Genomic DNA, 22477 nt, shown 5'->3' on the forward strand with positions numbered 1-22477 from the left:
GCAGTCTCCCCTTTAACCAATTCCTTATCCACCTTCTGATGTTCATATTGATCCCCATCTTCTCCAATTTAACTAATAATTCCCCATGTGGCACGGTATCAAATGCCTTACTGAAATCTAGGTAAATTAGATCCACTGCATTTCCTTTATCTAAAAAATCTGTTACTTTTTCAAAAAAGGAGATTAGGTTGGTTTGGCACGATCTACCTTTTGTAAAACCATGTTGTATTTTGTCCCATTTACCATTGACTTCAATGTCCTTAACTAATTTCTCCTTCAAAATTTTTTCCAGGACCTTGCATACTACAGATGTCAAACTAACTGGCCTGTAGTTACCCGGATCACTTTTTTTTCCTTTCTTAAAAATAGGAACTATATTAGCAATTCTCCAATCATTCGGTACTATTCCTGAGTTTACAGATTCATTAAAAATTCTTGCTAATGGGCTTGCAATTCAGGTGCCAATTCCTTTAATATTCTTGGATGAAGATTATCTGGGCCCCCCGATTTAGTCCCATTAAGCTGTTTCAGTTTCGCTTCTACCTCTGATATGGTAATATCTACCTCTATATCCTCCTTCCCATTTGTCATGCTACCATTATCCCCAAGATCCTCTTTAGCCTTATTAAAGACTGAGGCAAAGTATTTGTTTAGATATTGGGCCATGCCTAGATTATCTTTAACCTCCGCTCCATCCTCAGTGTTAAGCGGCCCCACTTCTTCCTTCTTAGTTTTCTTCTTATTTATATGGCTATAGAACCTTTTACTATTGGTTTTAATTCCCTTTGCAAGGTCCAACTCTACTCGACTTTTAGCCTCTCTGACTTTATCCCTACATCTTCTGACCTCAATTAGGTAGGTTTCCTTGCTGATCCCTCCCATCTTCCACTCCCTGTATGCTTTCTGCTTCTTCATAATCACCTCTCTAAGATGCTTGCTCATCCAGCTTGGTCTACAACTCCTTCCTATGAATTTTTTCCCCTTTCTTGGGATACAGGCTTCCGATAGCTTCTGCAGTTTTGATTTAAAGTAATCCCAGGCCTCAACTGCCTTTAGATCCATAAGTTCTTCAGTCCAATCCACTTCCCTAACCAATTGCCTTAATTTTTGAAAGTCAGCCCTTTTGAAATCAAAAACCCTAGTTGCAGATTTATTTTTGTTAATCCTTCCATTTAGTTTGAACTGAATTAGCTCATGATCACTTGAGCCAAGATTGTCCCCTACAACCATTTCTTCTATGAGGTCCTCGCTACTCACCAAAATTAAATCTAAAATGGCATCCCCTCTAGTCGGTTCAGCAACTACTTGTTGAAGGAATCCATCAGCTATCGCATCTAGGAAAATCTGAGCCCTATTATTATTACTAGCACTGGTCCTCCAGTCTATATCTGGGAAGTTAAAGTCTCCCATGATCACGCAGTTTCCATTAGTATTTACTTTATTAAAGACATCAAAAAGGGCTCTATCCATAACCAAATTAGATCCCGGAGGTCTATAGCACACCCCAAGCACTATCATAGGAGAGGCTTTACTAGTTTTCTTCCCCAATGTAAATTTTGCCCAGACAGACTCTGTCTTATCCATTGCATCGCTTCTTATTTCTTTACATTCTAACTCATCGTTGATATACAATGCTACTCCATAGCAACAGAGTCAATAAATCTGGGCCCTTTCTAACGAACTTGGGGAGTGAATTTAAGTATAGAGGACTCACTCCAATTAACAGCTTGCCCCCAAATTCCCTCCCACTATTAGTCTAAGTGCTTCAACTGATCATACTTGTTGTGATTGGACTGGAGAGGGGCAGAGTCCCTAAGTAGTGAAGACAAACCATTTAGGATCTCCTAGATTAAAACCAGCCACTTTGGTTGCGCCTGTAAATAAAACTATGGAACAATAGTGTCATTTTCACTGTGAGAAATGCCACTTAGTACCTGAAGTTTCCAAGTGATCAGTAGAGCTCATTGCAGTAAGATACTGTGGAGGTGACAAAGGCATTAATAACTATGACAAGGTCTGCATTTGTGAAGAAAGATTATGATGTCTTGCCAGGTTGAAATACGTGCAGAAAATGCAAGGTTTAAGCAGGTTATAACCAGGCAAAGTGTTAATTTTAATCAAGAAGTGTGGTAGAAAACATTGTCCTGAGTATAAATACCTGCATTTCAAAAACCACCTCCCTCCTGCCCCCGAGTCTGTAGAGTAGTTCTACAAATTGATATAATGGGAAAGGAGAACAAGTAATAACTATGCACCAGAGTCCAAAGGGTAGCTGCTAATGCAGTACACCAGTACCTGTAAGAAGCAGTAGAGTAGCCAGAGCTCATATATGTCTTTTCTTTTTCTTGACCTCATATCTGTGTAATAGGTGTGTGGTAGTACATTTTTCACATGTTACTTAAAAACCTGATAGCTATATGTTTGGCTTCATTATCATCTGGAATTTTAGCAATCTCTGCAGTGCTCCATTTTAATGCATTGACATTCTGAAGTCAGGGCATCATAACCTCTCCATTAAATATTTGATACAATGAAGCATCTTCTAAATAAAGGTTTCAGAGTAGCAGCCGTGTTAGTCTGTATTCGCAAAAAGAAAAGGAGTACTTGTGGCATCTTAGAGACTAACAAATTTATGAAGTGAGCTGTAGCTCACGAAAGCTTATGCTCTAATAAATTTGTTAGTCTCTAAGGTGCCACAAGTACTCCTTTTCTTACTTTATTTAGAAGAAACTCTGAGCCATCCAGTGTAGTTTAGGTAGTACTTTTAAAGAACAAAACTGGCAGAAGTGTTTTGTGTGTATTCAGTGCTCGTTTTGTTTGTCTCTGACGAGAAATAGACATAGGCCCCAATCCAGCAAAGCACATGCTAAAGTTAAGCAGATACTTCAGAGATTTCATTGACTTCAATAGACTACTACACTTAAGTGCTTTGCTGGATCACGGCCTGCATTCTGTTGTATGCAGGTCACTAATGTTCTATGCGTTGTTCCAAAGGATTTTTTTTAAATGGGCCTATCTTGACATTTTAGAACTGCATATTGGAATCTGAGGAGGGGGGTGCTGGTCAGAATTCAAAAAATTATAGCACACCAGTGTGGTTTTTTAATTCAGACCTGCCAAATGCATAAGCAAATGCTTTCTCATTCTCTAGCTCCTGGGTACACATTCTACTTTGCTGTTTCAAGGACAAAGGAAATGCTTATCCAACTAGAAGAAGCATGAGATTGTGACAGAACAGCTTTTCCCTTAAATAAAAAAAGTTGGAAAAAGAATTTTGACACTAAGTCATTAAGTGCTATTAAAATAATTAATACACCATAAATCTAAGCATACACATAGGTCATATTACAAGTTGTGCTACTTTTGTCACTAAAGGTGCTATGAGACTACACATGATTCTAGCTCTACACAAGTTACTTGGCCAAATTGCATTTTAAAGGCCTTACTTTAAAAATGAGCTATATATAAAAGTTTACGCCAATTAAATGTGAAGCCAGACTCTGCTATATTTGTAAATGTGATATCTTTATCAGAACTACTCTGATTCCCCTACAGACTGAGCGTTAATAGAGACGAGCAAGATTCTTTCTTGTCTGACTAGTTCTGTGGAGAGCATCAGCAAGAAGAAATAGTTTGCCCAAAATATTTCTGATTTTATATCCTATCAAGGTCATGGCTTTATGGTCTATGCATTTCAAATCTGAGACATAGGCACCTTGGAACCACAGGCTCAAATCCCTAAGATAGTATCCATGTAGTTTTATTACAGAGTCTTAGAAAAGTAAAGCTAGAAGGGACCTCAAGAGGTTATGTAGTCGATCCCCCGCTTGCGGAGGCATGACTAAATATTCCTGAACCATCCCTGACAGGTGTTTGCCTAACGTGTTCTTAAAAGCCTCCAGTGATCGGGATTCCACGACCTCCCTTGGTAACCTGTTCCAGTACTTAACTATCCTTAACTAGTCAGAAAGATTTTCTTAATATCGAACCTAAATCTCCCTTGCTGCAGATTAATATGATTGCTTATTGTCCTACCTTCAGTGTGTTAACCAGGAACTCAGATCTCTCCTATGATTAACTGGATGTGCTCTAGGTTCCACACCTCAGAGTCCCTACCCATTAGACTTGTTCTCCCAAACCTCATCTATCAACGGAGAGAAAACTAAGGTCAGGATTAACTATAAAGGAAACTGCTTTATTTATCAGTGACTCAAACAGGAAACAGTGACTTATAGGACCCCCAGCATACGGGTATAGGTTGGCACAACAAATTGACATAAAGTAAAGATCCCAAACCCATAAGGACAAAGGAGAATTTGCTACAGGTAAGGTACAGAGGTACACAGCATACTACACCAGGTTCAGAGAAATGGACCCATGACAGAGGACATCACAGATGGACTACATTAGGACACCAAGGTGAAGACACAAGAGTTCCGGATATAGGTAAGATAGGAATCAATCAAGAACTGATAGCTGGAACTCTGGAGTTTTGGATCTTCTTCTGTGGTCTTCGGTAGAACCCTCGAAGTCTTGGCTAGGACATGTACTGCGCTGCCACCAGGAAGGACAGCCTTTCCACTTGGGTGCAGCAGTCTTTTATGCTCTCCTGTTACTAGGCAGAACACAGGCCATGTGACCCTTGCTCTTTCCTGCCTTAGAGAGAAAAAGGCATCAATTGTCTCAAGAAGAAGGTCACCAACATGATAGACAAATAACTCCTTGCAAATAAAATGGCTAAGTGCCTAAACAAAATGGAACTTGCAGTTTTTCCCCTACAAGTGGACCTGGAGGACAGTTGATCACCATCACCTTTATAACATCCCTTATCATATCTGAAGACTGTTATCAGGTCTCCAAGCAGTTTTCTTTTCTCAAGACTAAACATACCCCATTTTTGTAACCTTTCCTCATAAATTAGGTTTTTCTAGCCTTAGGCCATTTGCTCTCCTCTGGACTCTCTCGAGTGTGTCCACATCCTTCTTAAAGTATGGTGCCCAAAATGAGACAATACCCCAGCTGAGGCCTCATCGATGAGTAGAGTGAGACAATTCCCTCCCATGTCTTTACATATGAGACTTTTGTTAATACAACCCAGAATATTAGTCTTTTTTGCAACTGCATTCATTGTTGGCTCCTATTCAATTTATAATCCACTATAACACCTAGATCCTTTTCTGGCTAGCCAGTTATTCCTCATTTTGTAATTGTATGTTTGATTTTTCCTTCCTCAGTGTAGTATAATTTCCACTTATCTTTTCTGAATTTCATCTTGTTGATTTCAGACCAACTCTCCAATTTATCAAGGTCTTTTTGAATTCTAGCTCTGTCCTCCATAGTACTAGCAATCCTTCCCAGTTTGGTGTCATCTACAAATTTTATAAGCCTATGCACCATTCCAATATACAATTCATTAATGAAAATGTTGACTAGTACCAGATTAAGGACAGAGCCCTGCAGGACCCCACTAGATATGTCCTCCCAGTTTGACAGCAAACCATTGATGATTACTCTTTGAGTATGTTTTTTCAACTAGTTGTGAGCCTACTTTATAGTAATTTCATCTAGATCTCATTAGCTTACTAATGAGAATATCATGTAGTACAGTGTCAAAAGCTTTACTCAAGATAAATCACATGTACTGCTTCCTGCCTATCCACTAGGCCAGTAACCCTGTCAAAGGAGGAAATTAGGCTGGATTGGCATGATTTGTTATTGACAAACCCATGCTGGCTCTTCTTTATGACCCTATTATCCTATATCTGCTTACAAACTGTATAATAATTTGTTCCAGTATCATTCCAGGGATTTAAGCTAAGCTGACTGATTCCAAATGCCCCATGTCCTCTTAGTTCCTCTTTTTGAAGACATATTATGTTTACCCTTCTCCAGTCTTCTGTGACCTCACCTGTCGTCCATGAGTTCTTGAAGATAATCACTAATGGTTCCAAGGTTGCTTCAAGTTCTTTAAGTACCCTGCTGAATTGAATACTTCTAACTTATCTAAATATTTTCTAACCTGTTCTTTCCTATTCTGGCTTGTGTTCCTTCCCCCTTGTTAATATTAATTGTGTTATGCAGCCAGTCACAATTAAATTTTTGAGTCAAGACTGAAGCAAAATAGGTATTAAATAGCTCTGCTTTCTTTGTGTCATGTGTTACTACTCCTTTTCCCTGCTAAGGAGCAGACTTAACACTTTCCTTAAGGATCTTTCAGCTGATTCTGTAAACAAAAAATCTCCTCTGTGTGGACAATAAAGATTCTGTGGCTGTTTTTTTATTAGAAGAGGGTAGTTCTTCTCACAGTTGTTCTGGGTAAGTTCATTGCCACAGTTATGAGTGAGGCCTAAAAAAATCAGGAGATTGGCTTAAAATTCATGCAGTTTTGAAAAATAATAAATTCCGAGGTCTTGTTCTTTGCCTTCTGGGTTCTGAGCCTTCAGAGTGCACTTGGGTCATGTTTTCAAGCTTTTCTCTGAAATCATAAGGGCTAAAATTTTACTTGTTCCTTCAAGTGAAAGCTGGGAGTGTCATGTAATCACATGACTCCAGAAACTGGAACTTTAAGAAGGACACTGTGTCATGAGACTCAAAATTATGAGAGTTTGCACCACTGGCAAGCCTCCCACCAGAAGATTTTGGGAGCACATGGCACCCAGCAACACCATGTTGTAGCACCTTTCATAGGTGCCCCTATTGAGGGCAACAGTTCTAGACCTGGAGAGTTGTTTTATGGGGCTGGGGGTTGACTGGCTGTTTGGGGAGGTGTGGGAAAAAGGAGAGGGAATAACTGAATAGAGAGTTAGGTGATGAATTGGCAATTGCCCAGCCCAGTCCTGAGGAACATCAGAGGGCATGGTCCGTAGTGGATTAATGGGCTTTTGGTCCTCTAGTACCCTCGTGTGCAGAGATGCAATCTGGGCTGGCAACGGAGAGTGGGTATCATGGCCTCCTGCTCTTGACCCCTGCCTGCTATTGGCCAATACATGTTTTGGATGTTTTCAAGCTTTGGTCCATTGCCTTTTAATCATTTATTGTGGCTGTATACATGAATCATGCTGCTGTCCTATTCTTTTTTATTTGTATCAGATAACATCCCCGTGCCCACATGATTTCAACCCTGATACTACACTTCCCCAATTAGCTCTGAATGAAATCCACACCGCTCTGCCTTCCCTAGTCCTCCTCAGCTGGGAGGTGGGGGGGGGGAGAGGGAGAGTCTACCCCTTGCTGGCTGCTAAATCTCTTCAAGAAAATTGGACTCTTCTCCAAAAAATTCAAAACTGTGTTTGATGATGCTATGCACTATTGCATGGCAGAGAGCCAGAGTTTCACAAGCAGCCTGCAAACTCTTAATCATAGGCCAGCAGTGGCAGTGACTATCCACTAAGACAATGTTCCTTCCCACAAGAGGAACTGCCATCTATGTGCATGCAATTCACCAGTAACCACTAAGGAATCTGGGCGAGGGCCTGCTACTAAAAAGCAGTGAGTGAGGTGGAGTTACAGAGCTAAGCAACCACTCTCACCATTCACATCCTTCCTAAAAACTCACTTCCCCTGTGCTGCCTTCACAAATTGTGTTAAGAAAGAAAACGCTCAAACCCAGAGCTATCCAGGAGTAACTGAGTAAGCGGAGGAAGGATGGTCCAGCAGTTCTGGCACTAGCCCAGGACGTGGAGAACTGGCTTCATGTCCCTGCTCTTCCACAAACTTCCTGCGTGACACTGGGCAAGCCACTTAGCTTCTCTGTGCCTCAGTTCCCAGTTGTAAATTGGGAACGAGACTCCTGTGAAGGTTAAAGCTTGAGTGTGCTCAGTCATTTGAGTACCTAAGATAGATTTAACCACATTATCTTGTTGTTGTAACTCTTGCCACCTCCCCCCACCCTTTTGTTTGTTCCTATATGTTGTCTTACATCTACAAGTGAGACTGGAATTCCTTTGAGACAGGGCTGTGCCTGGTACCTTGTGCCTTGGAATATTTGGGGCACTCTATAAAAAAAAAGTCATAGCAGATCATCTTAACTCCTTGATTGAGCAAAGTGAAAGCCTTCTTGGTGTAGACTTGGAGAACGAAGGCAAGTGAGGACTGCTGTTAATGTTATTATTGCTTACTTCCTTATATAAATAACTGCCATGTGGATAGATGAGGTGTTGCTCAATCTCACAGTTCTTTGTTCCCCAGAGAATTTTAGTGAGTTATAAATCTTCTTAGCTGTTGACACTGAAAAAGCCTTTGGTGGTGGTAGTGGCATATTTCTAGAAGGTAGAGAGGGTTTGGGAATGTTTTTCCCTGTCTCTGATTAGTTCTTTAACAGTTACCATGGTGCAATTTGCTCCATACACATGCAACAGCTGTACTTTTCATCCTGCCATATAGCAGCTCTGCTCCTTGATGCATAAACCATGCAGCAGATTCATTGGTTCAGGAGGTTAAAAGTTATTAACTGAAAATCAATTGAAATAAAAGAGTCACATCTGCTGCAGAAACACAATTCGCTCCCCCTGACAGACTGCCCCTGCACTGCAGGAAAACAAACTGCAACATTTGGGGAGAACAGAGATAGCTGCAAAACTATAACAACAGAGAGTGAGGCCGGATCTAATTAAATATTAAAGCTTTTGAGACAAAATGTCCAGTGACAAATAGTTCAACATGAAGCAAACAAACAGTTCAGTTGTTCACATGACTGTCCTCTGAGATCAGGTTGCTAGGCATTGCAGTGCAGCAGCTACAGGACAGACTGTACTTCTCAGAAGTATTTTTGTAATAAAAGTTTCTAGCGCTTACACAGCCAAACTGGCCAAGAGGGTAAGCTTTGGAAGTGTTCTTCTTCTGTTAGTTTCTTTCGGGGGGAAAAAAATCCCTAGCAATATACAATAAAAGAAAAATAATGAGAAACTAATTAATCATGTTGCCTTTCTATATTTCAATACAAAAGACCTTGTTCTCTCTGAAAGCTGTCGGAACAGCGTGCACTTACTGCATTACGTAAGAAGTATCCTTGGGGGGAAAATCTGTTATAAAGTAATTTAATTCTGGTTGACTCTCTGGGTAAAAACCTTTATTGTCTAGAGAATTATTAAAAATGTGTAACATGGACAATTTGACAGAGTATTAGATTTATTAAGAACTTTAAAAGTCTTTCCTTAATACACAAACTGCTTTCCATAGGGCAGTTATAAAGGCAGCTTGCAAGTTATTCACAGTCCACTAGATGGCAGCAGATTAACTCTTTGAATGCCAGAACATGCTATATTTACTAAAAAGGACATTCTGAGTGGCATAAATAGGTGTTGGACTGTAGACACATTTTATTTATTGTATTTATCATTTGTGTTATCATAGTGTCTAAAAGTCCTAGCCATGGACCAGGACCCATTGTTTCTGCTTATAAAGGGAAAGTTTATAAGCTTTTATAAGAAAGTTTATAAGGCACTCCCACTGGGGGAGGGTTAGCTCAGTGGTTTGAGCGGTTTGGCCTGCTAAACCCCGGGGTTGTGAGTTCAATCCTGGATGGGGCAAAAATTGGGGATTGGTCCTGCTTTGAGCAGGGGGTTGGACTAGATGACCTCCTGAGGTCCCTTCCAACCCTGGTATTCTATGATTCTATGGAAGTAATTAGTAGTTCCGGGTGCTTAATCTGAGATACCTTAAAGGGGCCTGATTTTCAGAGGGTGGGTGACTCATACTGAGCACCCAAAGAATCACTAGTCACTTTTGAAAATATGAGCCAAATATGATTCCCCTTTGCAATTTCTTATACATTACATTATAGTGCATCACAAACTGAATATGCATCAATAATGTGATGCAACTGCAAAAAAAGGCTAACGAGGTGCTGGGGTGTATTAACAGGAATGTCACAAGTAAGTGTCCCGCTCTCCTCGACACTAATCAGGCTTCAGCAGGAATATTGTGTCTAGTTCTGGGTGCCACACTTTAAAAAAGATTTGGGCAAATTGGAGAGAGTCCAGAGGAAAGCAACAAAAAAAAATGTTTAAAAAACCTGACCTATGAGGAAAGGTTAAAAAAAACTGGGCATATTTTGTTTTGAGGAAAGAAGACTGAGGAGAGACCCGATAACAAGTCTTCAAATATTTCCAGGGCTGCTGTAAAGAGGACGGTGATCAATTGTTCTCCATGTCCACTGAAGGTAAGTAATGAGATTAATCGGCAGCAAGGGAGACTAAGGGCAAAAATTAGGAAAATCTTTCTAACTATAAGGGTAGTGAAGCTCTGGATTAGGCTTCCAAGGGTGGTTGTGGAATCCCCATCAGAGTTTTTAAAAAGGGGTTGAACAAACACCTGTCCAGGCTGATCTAGGTTTATTTGATCCTGCCACAGCACAGGAGACTGGACTTCATCACTGGTCCCTTCCAGCCCTTCATTTCTATGAGCCTATGAAAATCCCAATCACATTCCATTGCATGGATTAAGAGGTGTTGGATCTTGTCAGGACTTGGAAAGGAGACCTCCAAGAATTCCTTGGATACTGTAGGAAGTAGAGTTGATGACTCAATAATTAGCAATCTTTCTTTTGAGTCAGAACTGAACCAATCCTTCCAACATGGTGTCAGATGTCAAATGCTATCTGGCCCCACTCATATCCAGTCAGGATGTTGCTGCAAAGATCATTTTCCTAGCCTGTGCTTTGACCATGTCACCTTTCTCTTTTTATCCCTCCACTGGCTGTCCTCCCTTCTCTATCGCATCAAACAAACTGTTTGTATTAATTTTCAAGCCCCTCCATGGCCTGTTGTAGCCTATCTATCACCACTCATTTACTAGCAAAATGTCAACTCCCTCCCTCCCAATGGCCCAGGATGACATCCTCCATTGCCCACTCCTTATATTTTTAAACAAGCACCTTTGCATTATCTCCCATGCTGCCCCGCAGGCTTGGGAGGTGGTCCCCCATAAATGTCCACAACCCTACCTCATTATCCTCCCTCAAAACCCTCCTTAAAACTCCCCAGGGCCATGATGCCTACAAAAATTTGACAAAAGTTACGCAACTGGTGCACTGATACCACCGCCTTTCATGATGATCAATATTTTCTCATTGTTTCCTTGTACTCCTTGTCCATCTGTATCCATCTGTTTTCTCTTCTTGTCTTAGACTTAGATTGTACACTCATGGGAGCAGGGACTATCTTTTGTTCTGTGTCTCTACAGCACCTAGCACAATGGGATCCTTAGCGTGACCAAGGCACTTTGGTAAGACAAATAAAAAAATAGCAATAATCCTTCACATGAGACATACAACTAGCACCACGAATTTGTGGTAATTAAAGGTGTTACAATAATTTTTGCAAGAGTAGGTGCAAGGATCTAGCCCTAATATTCTGGCCAAGTTGCAACTGTGCTTTTTATATCTCCCCTAAATACATTTCCCTTGTAGTTTCATTTAAATTATTCTTCACTTAGGTGAGATGGCTGCATTTTATTGGCAGGGGAAATTAAACTTGTATATACAGTTTGCAAAGTACTACCCAACATGAGGAAGAATTGCAAAATTAAGGCCATAGAAAGATTCCCACTGACTTCAGTAGGCTCTGGATCCATCTCATAATAATAAGGCTATGTTTATATAGCACCTTATAATCAAATCAAGATCTCTCTAATATTATGTATAGTTTATTTAGCCATTTAAAAAAAAGGGCCCAAAATGCTTTTGACAAATTTTCACAGTCCTATGTGAGCTATGGCCTCTTACACATCTTTCTTCCTATTCTCCCATGTTACTGTTTGCCCTCCTGAACTTTTGTGGACCCTCCACTAAAAGTAAGATTGTGAACCGATTAGGGTGGCCAGATCACAAGAGTAAAATATCAGGACACATGGGGGAGGGGCAGCCACAGGCACACTGCCCCAACCAGAGCCATGGGGGAGTGAGGCACACAGCCCTAGGAAGCTACGAGGGGCTCATGATCCCTGTTTCAGCCCTGGCCGCGCTGCTGGCTCAGCCCAGCTGACAGTTAGCTCACCTCCCAGCAAGACCAGTGAGTGTGGTCGGGGAGGGGGCAGGGCATGGGAGAGTGAGGGTCTGGGAGGTCTGTGGTGGTGTGCTGGGCTGTGAGGGGGTGGAGGGTGCTGGGCAGTGGGGCAGGTATGTGTGTTTTGGGGTGCTAAGCAGTGGGGGGCAGGTTGGGGGGTGCGGGGCAGTGGGGGAGATTGTGTGTCAGGGCGCTAGGCAGTAGGGGTCTGTGTGGGGCACTGTGTAGTTGTGGCAGGAGGGCTGTGGGGAAGGGCACTGGGCAGTGGGGGAGATCTGTGTGCACTGGGGCACTAGGGAGTGGGGGGGTTCTGTGTGGGGTGTTGGGCAGCTGTGGTGGGGCTGTGGGCGGGGGGGCGCTGGGCAGTGGTGGTGGTGTGCAGGGCAGTGTGCATTTGTGGTTAAAAGGTTGTGAGAGGTGCTGGTCATAGTGGGTCCGGGGGATGCTGGGCATAGTGGATCCAGAGGGCATGGGGGGGCAGCGGTGTGGTGCAGCATGGGTTTGCCCCCAACGGGAAGGGGCACGCTGGCAGCACAGGGCCAGGCAGACCAGTGTGCATGTGACCATGTCATCTATGCCCCATTGCCCCTAGGTGGCCACCTTCCCATCGCTCGCCTCCTCACCTGAGGGCTGGGGCAGGGGGGAGGAGATGCAGGGGTGGGATCCGGGGGGCGCTTATTTGGGGCAGGTCCTGGGAAGCAGCCAGCAGGTCCCTCTGGCTTCTAGGGTCAGGGCAGCCAGGAGGTGTCTCCATGTGCTGCGCCTGCCACTAGAGCCAGCTCTGCAGCTCCCATTGGCCAGAACCGCGCCAATGGGAACTGCGGGGGCAGGGCTTGTATGATGTGGTCAGCGCTCAGAGCCCCCTGGCCACCCCGACTCTATGAGGTGGGGGTGGGGTCTCAGCGGCACCTGGGGCGGGGATGAGGTCCTGGCGGCACTTGTTCTAGGGAAGCAGCCGGCAGGTCCCTCTGGCTCCTAGGGTCAGGGCTGGCCAGGGGGCTCTGTGCGCTGCCCGCATTCACAGGCCCCACACCCAGAGCTCCCACTGGCTATGATGGAGCCGGCTTTGGTGGCGGGTACAGCATGTGGACTGGAGACCCCCCCGGCTGCCCCTGTGCCTAGGGGCCACAGGGTCCTACTGGCCACTTCCCGAGAGCTGCATGGGAGCCTGCTAGCTAGGATGACCAATCCACTCCAGCCCTGCACCAAAATATCGGGACAAATGGCACCCCGACCATACATCGGTTGGGACACGGGACAAACAACTCAATATCAGGACAGTCCTGATTGTATCAGGACGTCTGGTCACCCTAGAACCGATGAACTAACTACAATGAATGTATGCTGATGTTTTGAGGGTCACAATCACCATAGTTACTGACAATTGTCTGTGGCATACCCATATGGGGCTTGCTGTCTTAAGTCTTGGGGCTCATCTCCCCAAAATATGTATTTTTCATTTATAACAACAACAGTCATGATTTTGTGAGGGACCAATAGAAAATGCATTGTGGACATCAGAAATTAAATTACAAATTAATATTTTATTAAAATGGGCAGTTAAGAAGAGTGCACTCATCCCTTCTCGGGGGGTTGGGGGGACTAATGAACCGGGTTCATTTTTATTACCTAGAATGGCTATATTTAAATTGTCAAACAAATCTTCCTATTGGTAAGTAGGATTCCAGCATGAAACCCTAAACAAAGGGAAACCAACTGCACTTTTGTCTTGTCCATAAATATGGAAACAATTACTTTATTGTAGGAAGGGAAGCTGCATTCCCTCCAAACATCCCTTCAGTTTCAGCCTGGCTCCTAAGGATATATTAAAATGAATTATATAGGTCACTGGGTAAAACAAACAGTATTTAGATCTGTACAAATAACAAAAGAAGTACTCTAACAAAATTTATAATACTTCAAGAAAACTAAGCCGTATGCTAGGAAAATGTCATATGTCCTATAATTCTATCTTTTAGAACCTTGGTATGTTGAATACAGAACCTCATAGGGGTGTTGTGAGTCTTAATTAAGGAATGCAAAGTGCTTTGAGATCCTCTGATGAAAGGGGCTAAATGAGTGCAAATTACTTAGTTATTAGAGATGGGTCAAGCTCATCAAATACCAGAGGTCTTCAGCTATGAGGATTTGATTTCACCCATGATAGCCAGGGGCAGCTCTGGATCCAGATTCAGATTCTGATCTCCCCACTCCCCAAGGTGGTTTTGGTTCAGACTCATCTCTAATCATTGTTTTACCTCACACCATTCACTAATCTCATGCCAGACCCTGGGTGTGCCCTGAGATATATCAGTTTAGTATGACCAGGAAAAAATATTTCAAGAGACTCTTATTGAAAATGTTCCCCTTGCAATGCAGTTGAGGAAGAGCTGGTTTGCTGGGGACAAATCACAGCTCTGCCAGTAAAATCAGTCTTTGATGGTCACATTAATGTGCAGTCTTAGAGCAAACATAGGCCTTGCTGTGTGGTGTGCAAAGCAACTATGTTGGAAGGAAGAAAGAAGGGGCTACCCAGGCTGCTCACTGCCAATTGGCATAGGCTGCCACAGTCCACACTGCAAAATTAAGCACAGTGATGTCACAAAAGACAATGGCAGCACAGCTACTGCTCTTGCTCTCTGTCAAAACAAGGGGTGAAAGAGAAAAACTAGGATCCACAGGGTTAGAGTCCAAGATAATTGTGAATCCCAGACTCCTTCTTTGTTTTTTCAGATCCTACTTCTTGCCCACTCCATACTCTCAATGTTCTTGCAGATCAAGGGGCAATCAATGCACAACCTCCATGACGCTAAAGAAGTTGCAGGGTTTTGGTATTACTTTGTTCCCTTCCAGGCATTCTTATGTAGGAGAGAAGCATAGGGGCATCAATTTGAAAACTGCTAGGGGTTGAGCAGGTAGTAGCAGAACTAGGATTTATTCCATAGCAATGGCTGGCGCTGTACTTGGGATTTATGTTAAGGCATGAGTATCACCTTGAACGAGCCTACCCATCCAGAGGCTGGAGTAACTGGACTTCCTTCTACCTGGTACACGTAAGGTTCGGTTCACAATCAGATTATGTCAGATGGATCCATCAAATAGCTGGCAGCTCTGCGCTTGTCATCTATATCTTAGGCATTACCCTCTCGGCCTTATGAATCATTACATTGGCTCTGTTCTGTTGCAAAGATGATAGTGACCCTTAAGTCTCCAGATCCTCATCTGTGGTTCACAGCATTGTTGTGAAATAGCTAGTTAACAAGAGGGATATTTGCACTCTCAGGAATCTCATTTGCATATCTCCCCTTCAGGGGGCCTCAACAATCTGTAATTTGGGACCCATAGCTTTTTCTCTCATTCATGAGAAAGCCTGTAGTTAAAGCTATTGCATGTTGAAACAAAACTTAATGTTGTTATAAGGCCGATGTTACTCTACTACAAGACTAGCTATTATTTGGCCTGATTGGCATGAAAGTACATTAGGGCTGTCATCAAGTTGCTCTTGAACTACTCAACCACACACCTTCCTGACTACAGTCAGTGTGTCCGAGCAATTTAGGACTTTATTTTGTGACTTGTCCAAGTAAAACCTGTGTCTCTGATTGGGCTAGCCACAAAGAAAATTGGCCTGTCCCCCACAATATTTTTTGTGTTTGATGTCCTGATCTAAGCCCATGTATACTGACGAAGCATTGCCTTTGACCTCAGGCTGAAAATAAGAACTGGCCTAATGCCTAAGTTTCACTGTAGACAGCACCAAATGCTGCATGTCGTTCATCTGCCAGATTTTAGCTGTAATTGCAACAGCAGCCTGAACTACCACACATTTTTATGTGCTGATATTTCATGACATTTTATGTACATAATCTGCATATGTTATTTTTAGAAAACTTGCTTCCTGGGACAGCCTCCTGCACTATACATCTTGTTTCCAAGAACATGTGTTGTAATCAGGATCTTCAGCATTTTTCCTGTCACAATCATTCTTGAAATCATATAAGTCACACACAAAATTGGATCTTTTCTTTCTTTTCAAGACAGAAAAAAAGTTAAACAGGCCCAATTCTCATTTATCCTAAGGGCCTTTTAAACCACTCTGGCAGTGTAAAGGAGATTAGGACTAAATGTCAACAGTAAATCAATCAGTGTCCCAATGATAAATATACAGAAGTTCATTGTGGTCACATGGGAAGAGTTTGGAAACTGGAGATTGTCCATTAAGTCATCCACATCTGACAGTGGAACAAAATGGTTCTTATGTTGTCAGATGGAAAAATATGGAATTGTAATACAGCTATCTTTCCAAGTTACTTAGATGGCTTCCATTACTATTGTATCTGAGCACCTTACAATAGTTAATGTATTTATCCTCACAACCCCTGGAGAGGTAGGGAAATGCTACTGTCTACATTTTACAGATGGGGAACTGAGGCACAGAGAAGCTAAGTGGCTTTCCCAGGGTCACACAAAAACTCTGTAGCAGAGAGAGGAATGCAGGTCTCCTAAATCCCTGACTAGTGCCCTAATCTCTAGACTATCCTTACTATCCATTTAGCTGCTTTTCAGGAGCTGCATATTTGTGCTTCTGATTCCTTCTGCAGAGCGGACGGTAATGTTTACTGATCAGCTTCAAACTTCAGTGCCATGAAGTTGTGATAGTGAATGACAGGACCAGGAAGGGCACCTGAAGAGCCAATCTGGTAAACTTTGGGCAGCCTAGACAATGCCTTTTTGAGCAGCCTACAATGAGCTCTCTGGAAGATGCCATGTGTATGTGTGTTTGTGATTAAATTCATATGGAGAAAGCAGATATTTATAAACAGCATCTAGCTACAATAGCCACAATCATGAACATAAGTTGCATACTAAGGACTTATTTCATTTAATACACAATGTCCTCCCTCCTCCCACCTACATCCGTTCAATTACTGTTCCCCAAATCCATCAATTCATTTCTCCTCACTCAAATCCCTCCAATCAATTCACTCCCTCAGAATCCATCTACTGTCTCCCCTCCTGTTTCTAGTCAATTCCCTTTTCCCCCAGCCTCACATCTGTCAAATCAATTCTTTCCTACTAACTCCATGTCTTATCCACTGGAAGACACTGTTGCTCACTCACCTGGAGCTGGGATGGGAGCCTTAAGGCTTGATGTTAAACGAAAGCTGGAGTTGGCTTGTTGGTGGTCACCAGGCTGAAGCCTGACCCAACCCACCTGCAGAGCAGTGTTAGGTAACTTTGTGGGGCTATCCTTCCGTTTATGGTTGGATAGTCAGGCACATCTTGTGGAGCCAGGGGAGTAATTCTGGCCCAACTAATTTGTGGGAGTAGCAAGGAGTGGCTCAACTGATGTACTAATGACTTGCTTCGCTGCCTACACTCTGCATCCCACCTACCTTTCCTATGAGGATCCTCAGGTACATCCTACACATACACCAGGACTTTCCACCTGCAACTCAGCGAGGGGCTGATTTTGAAAGCACATTACCATGTGCACAAAACTCCTAATGACAGTGCAAATCAGGAATGCACAGAACTGTGCCTTTCAAAACACTGGCCCTGACAGAGTCTGTGTGTATATAGGAAATGTGTGCTACTAGCTTTATCCCATTAAGTCATAATATTTACCAGTTCCTAGACTGCAATACTATGGTGACATTACATTTTTTAAGTGAGATGTTTCCTTTGTAGCACCAATTACTGTGTAACATATTGTGATACGCATATAAAACATATGCTGTAATTAAAACTAATGTGTATTTTTATCATAATATTTTACATAAATTAAAAATATTAATTTGGTTTTCTGGGCCAGAGTCGCTGGTTAAGCTATGTTGCACCGAGTGGGGATGGGGCAAAACGTGGCTTTTTGACACCGCTTTTTCCATAGTTCAGTGCGGAGGAACCACTTGTGTTGCAATAATATGTTACTTTTTTTAATCATTCCTTTTTAAAGGATCACCAACTGTTTTGGAAACTACAGCAAGTATACAGTATATATATACAGAATCACTTCCTCCACCACTGAAAAAAGTCACTTCTGGAATGGAATATGGCAATTCTTGAAAAGTACAGAGCAACAACTAATAAGGAATTAGGGGGAAAAACCCCAAATCATGGGGCCAGATCCTCAGCTGAAGTAAATCATCTTAATTCCATTGACTTCATTGGATCTATGCTTATTTATACCAGCTGGAGAACCGCCACTGTAACCAATTTATATTGCAGATGGAATTGAGACAGACGGAATGTGAACACCTGAGATGAAGTTTGGCCAAGATGTCAAGGCTAACACATACCAGGGGTATGGATAGTTAATAAATTTGACCTTTAATTAAAGGGATCTCTACAAACCAGAATTGATCAGGACCTCAGGATTTACATCTCATCTGAAAGACAGCATCTCATTGCCCTTAAGACCATGCTGAGGCATTGGCTCAATACTAACTCAGAAAAAAGACTGCCCGTGAGTCAATTCCTAATCTCTCTTGAACCTGGTTTTCCTTTTAGGCTTCCTCTCCAAGCATAGGTTTCAGAGTAGCAGCCGCGTTAGTCTGTATTCGCAAAAAGAAAAGGAGTACTTGTGGCACCTTAGAGACTAACAAATTTATTTGAGCATAAGGTTTCGTGAGCTACAGCTCACTTCATGCATCCGATGGTCTAAATCTCCCCTCTGTTTTTTCCACCAAATGCATCCGATGAAGTGAGCTGTAGCTCATGAAAGCTTATGCTCTAATAAATTTGTTAGTCTCTAAGGTGCCACAAGTACTCCTTTTCTTTTTGCGAATACAGACTAACACGGCTGCTACTCTGAAACCTATCTCATCTGTGACTGTAAAACTTAGCAACAGGTCGGAGATTTAAAAACTAAATAGGGGAACCTCAAGGAGGAGCACAGAGATTATTTTACCTCTATATTTGTCACTCGTGTGACCGCTGCTAGAATACCGGATCCAGTTCTCCTGCCCACAGTTCCAGGCTGTTGACAAATTGAAAAAGGTTCAGAGAGGAGCCATAAGAATGATTAAAGGATTAGAAAGTATGTCTTACAATGGTAGACTCAAAGTGTTCAATCTATTTAGTTTAAGAAAGAGGAGGTAAAGGGGTGACTTGATTATAGTCCATAAGTATCTATATGGGAAATAAATATTTAATAGTGGACTCTTCAATCTAGCAGAGAAAGGGATAACACGATCCAATGGCTGAAAGCTGAATCTACACAAATTCAGACTGGAAATAGGACATAAATTTGTAACGGTGAGAATAACTGATGACTGAAATAATTTACCAAGGGTTGTGATGGATTCTTCATCACTGACAATTTTTAAAGGAAGATTGGATGTTTTTCTAAGAGATCTGCTCTAGGGATTATTTTGGGGATGCTCTGTGGCCTGTGTTATATGGGTCACACTAGATGATCACAGTGGTCCCTTCTGGCCTTGGAATCTATGAATCTTTTCTGTGAGAAGTACCTATAAGAAACTTAGGGACCCTTCATTAGTCTTTATGCCTAGACACAGATGGGACCACAAGCTTTTCTGCCACCTTTGCCTAAATCGCTTGCTCAGTCTCATACTGGCACATACTATCAGATGAAATGCAACCTACTGGTACGTTTTCCTCCCATTTAGCTTATACAGCTTGGGGTAGGTCCTTTAGAGAGTCAACGTGTAGGAGTCAATGGCCTTTTAGCCAGGAGACCCAAGTTCTATTACTGTCTCTTTTATTTACTCCCTGTTAGAACTTGAGCAAGACAGATCAACTCTCTGCCTCAGAGTCCCCATCTGTAAAATGGGGCTAATAATGCTAGCCCAGCTTTGTAAAACACTTTCATCTGTACAGAGGAAGTGCTAGGTATTGCTTTTGCATTCTCCTACATAGCAAATGCAAGGTCAAATATTCCTCGTTCTTTCCTGCTAGTGAATATTTGACGGTAAATGTGAACATTTCTTTTATATTAAATGTTTTGAACCCTGCAGGTTTGATTAAAAGCTCTTCTAGAGTGCTTACAACCACAAAAAACTCTCTCTTCAGCATTCTAATGAAGAAATAAAATAAACATTTGGTAACAAATATAGCATATGGTTATTGTTTGCTACAAGGACCGGGGAAAACATTACTCCATAATGTGGCAAAAGTGCTGCAGCTGTAATATCTCATTACAGTGTTTCACTTTATTTAATAAAATAAAATAGTATTGCTGTACTTAAAATTATTTCCCCCTCCCAAACCTGATATGTGGTTTCAGTGCCTCCTGCTGTAATAGCTTTAGATGGTTTGCATGTGATATTAGTTAGCTCTGGAATCTGTTTTCAATTCAGTCGCTTTAGATTGTATTTTTACAGTGATTCATTAGTCACAAAATGTTGACAAGTAATTGTAAGTGTGCCATCTCTCTCATTGTTTATATGTAAGTGCAGCAACTAAAATGATTTATTTATGTTTTAATTAAAATTTGTGGATAGACTTGTGATTTTTAGCAGTGCCATTTCTAATTTGTGGTCTCAAGAAAAAAATCAATAACCTTATACCATTTATATTTTTATAGTTACCTCAGGCATTTATAATGCAGCCCTGCCATTCACCTGCATTCTAACTCAGAGAAGAGCTACCCACTCAATATAAATCTTAAAAAGGCAAAGAGGGTCTATATTTTAGAGCCACTTCCATTCTGTTTAGCTAAGAGAGAGATGTAACGCCTTCAATTCTCATGTCAAGGCACATGTCTAAAATTAATATAACAAGTAAATTGATGTACTGTAAGTTTTACAACACCTGACTGAATCCGTAACGGATACTTAGACTTTTAATAATTTAAGCACATTGATTTTCCCCCTTGAAATATGGTGCACAATGCTGAAAATATAACCCACAAGGTCTTTAGAAGTAACATGCAAAAAAGCTAAGTTTTTATGGGGAAGAATGTATTCTACTCATTGCAGGATCGTAAATTGTGATTAAAAAGAGGCTATATCTATATGTTTAATTGTGTACACAGTGAAGTAACTACTTCATAAAGGTCCCTGTAAAAATCTAGATAAGGCAGAGAAAAGGAAGTGAATGTTCAGCTATTTGGTATTACAAGATATGACCCCTGGTACCTTTGCAAATCCTTTATTGCTTTGGAGGTGGAAGTCATCACTTAGAATTATTTGGGAGTATTTTTAATAATTGCTTTTGAGCATTTCAGGAAGCTGAGCTAAATGCATGTATGTTTTCTGGAAAACAAGGATGTCAGACTCTCAGGGGCAGAAAATTAATCGTTTGGACGAGATGTAAAATCAAGGTCCCAATCACTTGCACTCATGAAAGATTCCATGGCACTATTCATAAGGTAGGCATTTTAACTCTTGTGTCCTGATTAAATCCTGCAATATTCTGCCTCCCTAACTTCCTTCTACATTTGCAGCTGGATATGTTATTCCTCAATGCTTTCTCCAAACTAGTAAGTAGTGTTCTTGTGCACATAGCCCACTCCAGAGGTGTCTGTGTTTCAGACGTGGGTGAAGTAGTCCCAATGCATACAGTATTTGTTTATGCCTATAAAAGCATTCTGGGATTCTTTGGAATGAAAGGTGCTGTATAAATGTCAGGCAGTATTTGATCACTGATTTTTAGTTTCTCACCGCCTGGGATGGACTGGGAAAGCCACACTGTGAGCCCTGGAGAGTGACAAATCCAAGTGACTTTTGGGACATGGAGTTGTTGCTGGTAATAGCTCATCACCAGCTGCAATTTAGTCTTCCCAGATATTCTGAGCTTTAGTCAAGTCATATCCACTTTCCTCTTCACAGATATGGTCCCTTCTATTATAAATGATTCACAGCCACTCCGATCCTGCTGTTGGATAATATTCAACCGCACCTAAAGATGTGCAGTATGTACATGGTACTTCCATGTCTCCAATGCACATTATCCCCAAAAAGAAGCTCGTTGGTTAACTTGGTTGTGGCACCTTGAACATATAAGGAGATATGCTTTAAGCAGCATTGCCAACTCCCACAGTTTATCCCCCATGTCATGATATTTGATTTTCTGTTTAAGTCCTGGAGACAAATGATCAGGTGAGAAGCTCAGATTTCATTATTTAGAAAAAGTAAGATTCTAGCCTTTGTGGTTGCAGAGAAAAACAGAAAACCACAATCCAACAGCACCCTGAAGGCTCAGAAGCTGGAAGGCAAATAAAAGAGCTCTCCAATTTGTTTGTTTATTTTTTTTTAAATCTCATGATTTTTAAGGCAATTTCATGATTTTGGAGGACCTGCCGCAGGGCATTCGGGGTTGGCAATACTGTTTAGCAGGCACAGATTCGAGAATGTTGTTAACTACATCTTTTCTCCTTTTGCTATTTTACATCACGCATCTCACTTAAACTGATTTCACACCAGTGTAATTCCACTGACTTCTGCAATGTAGTGCTTGGGGTGTCTGACTCTTTCTCTGGCATCTCTGTGGCCTTGCTGCATGTCTCTGGC

General features: G+C 41.8%; 1 long non-coding RNA gene across 1 annotated transcript; it reads left to right on the forward strand.

Moving 5' to 3' along the window:
* The first annotated feature begins 1646 nt into the window (after positions 1 to 1646).
* LOC122461274 lies at positions 1647 to 18628 on the forward strand. Its single transcript, XR_006283160.1, has 3 exons — positions 1647 to 2552; positions 2728 to 10159; positions 17959 to 18628. It is a non-coding gene; the product is annotated as an uncharacterized LOC122461274 (long non-coding RNA).
* The last annotated feature ends 3849 nt before the right edge of the window (positions 18629 to 22477 follow it).

This window comes from Dermochelys coriacea, chromosome 8 (genome assembly GCF_009764565.3).
Source record: "Dermochelys coriacea isolate rDerCor1 chromosome 8, rDerCor1.pri.v4, whole genome shotgun sequence".
Classification (NCBI taxonomy): Eukaryota; Metazoa; Chordata; order Testudines; family Dermochelyidae; genus Dermochelys; species Dermochelys coriacea.